Source organism: Cibotium barometz, chromosome 7 (assembly GCF_041138505.1).
Source record: "Cibotium barometz isolate CiBa-2024 chromosome 7, ASM4113850v1, whole genome shotgun sequence".
Lineage (NCBI taxonomy): Eukaryota > Viridiplantae > Streptophyta > Polypodiopsida > Cyatheales > Cibotiaceae > Cibotium > Cibotium barometz.
In genome coordinates this window covers 46,830,375-46,836,214 of record NC_141052.1, presented here as the reverse complement: position 1 = coordinate 46,836,214, position 5,840 = coordinate 46,830,375, and positions in this window count along the sequence as shown.

Below are 5,840 nucleotides of genomic sequence, written 5' to 3'. Positions count from 1 at the left end.
AGATAGTCATGTGCTCTGCTTCAAAATTACACTCCAAATTGCACAAGCACATCCAAAAATGAATGCTCTAGCTGCATAAACCATCATCTCATGTCGGTATCCACAAATTCCAAAGATACACACCTCATAGCTGACATCCATATGGGCATAGGCGTGATCATCCAAATACGCATGCTCCCTCTACATATGGAAATCTCCACCATCAAGCATAGAGAAAACATCATCAGAGTGGGTATCTCCATCATCAAAACTATCATCACATACTCCACCATCAAGTATAGAGCATGCATCATCATAGACAACCCCATCCTCATGGTAGGTGATAATACAATGATAATCTAACAAACGATCCATAGATATGACTCTCTCTATGTCATCCTCTATGCAATGAACATAGCATCTGTTGATTTACCATGTACAAGGAGAGTCACCATACACATCTCGGAAATGAAAATCATATCTAATAGGTGTGTGTAAGGCATCAATGTAATTCACAACATTGTAATCAATACATGTCAAATTATCATGTGCATAACCATCACCACATGTGTAATCTACCCAAGTGTCAATGGTACAATCCTCAAGACCATCATAAGCATGATCCTCATCAACACTAGACTCCAATAAGGCATCCACACATGAAGAGGTCTCATAGAGCTCACAATCATAAACTTTCCACTCTGTGTTTGGGAAAGCATCATCAATTGGATTCACGAATGTAGTCCACGGACCATACTTCAAAGAATCCATAAGTGAATCCCTAGTATGGCTACCCACACCAATCAATGCATGTGTAACATGTACCATAGGTGGATAGAAAACAAAGTTGTCCACACACGATGAGTATCACATATGTCCACATCATGAGCATCACACAAAGTAGATGCACAACTATCTAATCTCTTGTGGACATATGCATCCATCTCTTTCGCAAAGTCAACATACCCATGGATACATGCATCAATAGAAGGTGTAGTTCCCAAAACAAAACCATCCACCTCCATAATAGATATGGACTAAGACCATACTAGAGAGTTTGGGAAAATCCCATTACTTTGGGAATTTTCTTCTCAATCTACTTTTTAGAGTACCTTGAGTATGAAAATCCAAATTTGTTGGAGAACGTGGATTTAGAACCTAGTCTTCAAGATCTTTCCAACGATATGTCACATGAGGGGGCTTTCATAAAATCTTAAAAGGATTTACCATGCCCCCATTTTTTGATCTTGCAAAATGGGAATTGAGATTTTCCCAAACTCCCTAATATGGTCTCACTCAATCATCTCATGCAGATTAATATCTCTTGAGGATGACTCCATATCAACCCAAAGAAAAGATAAATCACCACAAGAAACTTGGTGCCAATCCACATGTGTATACTACCCATAACTATCATCAATTGATGCATCACCAAGCCAAGTGTGAAGAATCTTTGAAAAAGGTGAAAGAGGCTCATTCACACAATCATCAACAAGCTATAAATTTCCAGCCATCATAAAGCTCATCATTGGCTCACAATGGGCCACTACATCAACACATATGGATGTTTCCATAATAGCAAAAAGATCTATGCATGCCATCTAGAACACAATTGGTACATGAGATAATGTCCAAAACTTCTTGCACTTGAGTGTATGGTTTTACAATCAGTTGCTTTTGAAAATTTTTAGCAAGTGTGTTGACCCCGAGGATACCGTGAATGAACTCACAAAGACCCACATAATCATAGTCCATGCAATTACCAAATGTTTAAGTGAGTGGGTAACCTCTTTTATCATTTTTTATATCCAAATTTTTCAACATGAGTTGAAGCATTCCATCCCCTCTCAAGTATGAAGTATAGCCAATAATGGGTACTACCAACTCATTCATTTCCATCTTGCTTACCTCAACAAACTTGCACTTGTTATTGACCCTTTGGGTGTGCATGTGGACAAGTCCTATCAACACCATGATCTCATCATCAAGACCAATGTCCTCAACAATTTGCAAATAACTTTCAGATACTTACATGAAATCTATGTCTAATCTTTGCACAAATCCCTCTATACTTTCCTTCTATTTAATGTTGGGAATGGGGAAGGAAAGGTACCAATATCTCTCCATATAGCTAGATAGAGAGTCCTCGTGTGAGAGTACCATGCATCGATCTCTAAAGCATTTTTGCTCTTGGGTGGTCAAAAAGTATTGCACATCATATGCCAAATTCTATCAATCCCAATTATAGTTGTACATTTCCTTCAACCACCAAGATCTAGGTCTTCCTTTGAAATGAGAAGTCACTTTCTTCACTTTGGAAAGCTCGCTACAAGGAAAGGCATGAAAGTAGGAATCCCAATTACAAATCCAATCCTTGAGTCCCATGCAAGTGATTCCCTCACCTCGAATGCAAACAATCTTTTGTGCAAATGTCCCAAGATCCTTTGTGAAGATCTCCACACAATTCTCTGTTCTAGCTTAAACTCTTGATCCAAGATTAGCTCGTGCATAAAAGTGATATTCTATCTTAATGTGCTTCATGTAAGAGAGGAGCAATGAATTCTTCACTATTTCCATTCAACTTTAACTATCAGAGATAAACTTTGTTGGTTGCATATGATCCAAGCCCCAACACACACCTAAAACAGCCTATAAGTTATAAATTTTTTGTTGGTTTACTTCATTAATTATAGCAGACTATAAGGTACACCTCATCTACCAAAGAGGATAGCTTAATCCAAATATTTAAAAGAGAAACTCAAGAAGGTGATGAGAGAGCCAAGATAACCTACTTAGATGCTTGTAGCAAAAGCTAGATTAACATAATACACAGCACTGAATTGTAGAAAGAAGTGGAGATTAAATAATATTACTTGTTTAAAAAACTTGATTAAAATTTGATTGTGTCCATCGCTAACCCATGCGCTCCGACGGTTAAAACTCTTTGATGGTGATCAAGAAAACCTTCTGGACAGAAGATGTCTTGCGTACAAGAGTGCTTGAACACAATGAACTCGATGAGTAAATAAGGTTGCCAAACTAGTCTATATATAGAACCTAGGGCTGGCATGGATGTAGGTTGGCCATGTTGCCAACCTAGGACTTGGTCCAAAATGACAAACTGACCACATCATCCGACTAGGATTATATAAGACTACGACAAGGTCCCATATAGTAACTTTATATAGCTCCCAATGGCTATTCGAGATCGTCTACACTCTCAAACAAGCCCCATAACACCTAAGAATAGTGTGTCCTTGGTTTGTTATATTCAGCACTCACTAATGTAATCACATAGTCCGTACAAGCATGCATCCTACTTGGTAGAGTGCCAAGACTTTAAGTCTACATAAGCTACCTTCTAACCATCTAGGCACACATATGTTAGAACTTGAGGATACAAGCTCTCATGGAGATGGTGATGGTGAGAGTAAGTTAATCCTAATTAGTACTAAGCTTAGCTAATATGGATGATACCTAAGTACAATCATAATGATGAATGACTAAACTAATTAGGCTTTAGACTCAAGGTAAAAAGGCTTGAGAGCTTGCTTTGCTTGAAAGGGACCTCTTTTATATGAGGGAAGTATAACAAGTCTTTAATAGCTTATGTGGGATAACTTTGATTCGGTGACTTGGCACTCTAGCATCACTCATTTCAACACCCCTCCTTGATTCTAGATTGGGTATAGTTTTTAGGCTTTCACTCTTCCTCTCTCTCCCCTTGTGTTAGGCTACTTTCGCACTATAGCTACTTTGAATATGAATTTCAACTTGAGTGTATCATATGGCCTCAAAGACTGAATACATCACACTTTTTGTAGAGACAAGAGGGGTGAAGAATACAATGGTCCTTTCTCTAGAAAAGTGTGTCTTTTGCTAGAGCATCTTTGACCTCGATGTGGTTTCTTACCTAAATAAGCTTCTTGAGGTGTCATACCCTTCACTACTTTTGTATAACTCCTATTATAATGATATGTAATTAGTCCCCTATTATGTGTGCAAACAATAGAGTGTACAGGGAGGCCAAATCTGGTGCCTTAGAGTTCAAATGAGCTCAAATCCTTTCAAAGACATCAATAGTAGTTAGTCTAGTAGAGAATCAAGTCCAAAAACAAAAGATTGGTGCAAACATTGAATGCTTAATCTCTGTTTTACCAAAGTCACTTGCAGATTTGATGTAGAGCTTGATTCCACTTCTCCTTGAAGAATTTCTAAAATCTTAGATCATAGGCTTGTAGAGAACCCTTGAAAACCCTAGGGCCAAGAGCAATATGTGATTCTTACACTCTACAACCCCATTTTGTTATGGAGAGCAACTTTCAAATATCTCTTGATCCCTTGCTCCTTGTTGCAGTAGGAATTGGACCACTTGATCTAAATTCTCCTCCTCAATCTATTTGAAACTTCTTCATTCTTTTTCATGTCTCGTTCTCGACCAAGTTATGCCATATTTTAAACTTTCCAAAAGCTTCAACCTTATCCCAAAGAAAATATACCCATATCTTCTTACTAAAGGCATTAGTCATCACTAACAAGAAGTAGGAAGAACCAAGGAAATAACCACCCTATGTAGTGGTTAGTATTTTACCATAGAGATCTATATGTATAAGCTCTAGAGGAGCATTTGCATGATTCACACTTTCTTGTGGAAATGCATGCTTATGCTCCTTGTCCATCATACAACTTCATACACATTTGACATCTCTGAAAATGTTGGTAGATGTGCCACAATCAAAGACCTTTGTATCTCTTTTAAGACCACAAAGGTCATAGGTGCCTAAATCTCTCATGCCATATCCTGCTTATCTTGACATTGTCTCAAGTTGTAAAATCCAACAACTCATACCAATTATGGATTCCTTTCCCAAGAACATCACCGTTGGCATCTTTGCACCATACTTATCCCCAAACTTATTGACGAAGGGAGAACCTTCAAGTTAGTGTCATCTATGGCTATAACCTTCAAATAGACACCAGATTCCTCTTAATGTCTATCACATAAAAGGACATCAAACAACTTCTTTATGTCTAGCATATAAGGGACATCGGCGGATAACTTCTTAGTATCATCATTGCTAGAAACAAAAGAAATGGTACATGAACCCATGGATGGGAATTTTGCATCGCTCCTAACCGCCGCAGTACCAAGATGGACTCACCCACAAGATTTAGAGAGATATACTAAAAAATTTCTCAACGCCCCACCCTTGTGTTGTTTTTTACCGTGGACAGATATGCTCAATTTTGTAAGGCCCCCTTTAGGAGGAGTAGCCATTGTGGTGAGCACTCCGGCACACAAAGTTTTCGATTTAGATGTACTGGAAGTGTGGCCAAATGATTAGGAGATGGCTTATGTAGACTTATCACTCTTCCAAGTAGGATTCATGCTTATTTGGGACCTTGTTGTAGTCTAATATGATCCTAATCATATGACGTGGTCGATTGGCTTATGTAGACTTATCACTCTTCCAAGTAGGATTCATGCTTATTTGGGACCTTGTTGTAGTCTAATATGATCCTAATCATATGACGTGGTCGATTGGTAATTTTGGACCAAGTCGTGGGGGGTTGGTCAACGTGGTCAACCTATGTCCATGAAAACCCTAGGTATGATATATATATTAGCTTGACAACCTTAGTTTATCGTGGAGTTCATTGTGTTCAAGCACTCTTGTAAGCAAGACATCCTCGATCCAAATTCTATCTAAAACTCCATCAAAGCTCCTTACCCAGAGCACACGAGTGGTGGAGGTAGATGCCATCAACTTGCAATAAAGTTTTTGGGAAGCCGTAATATTATTTAGTTTTCACTTATTTTTACAATTTGGTGCTTTGTATTATGTTGATCCACCTTTTTC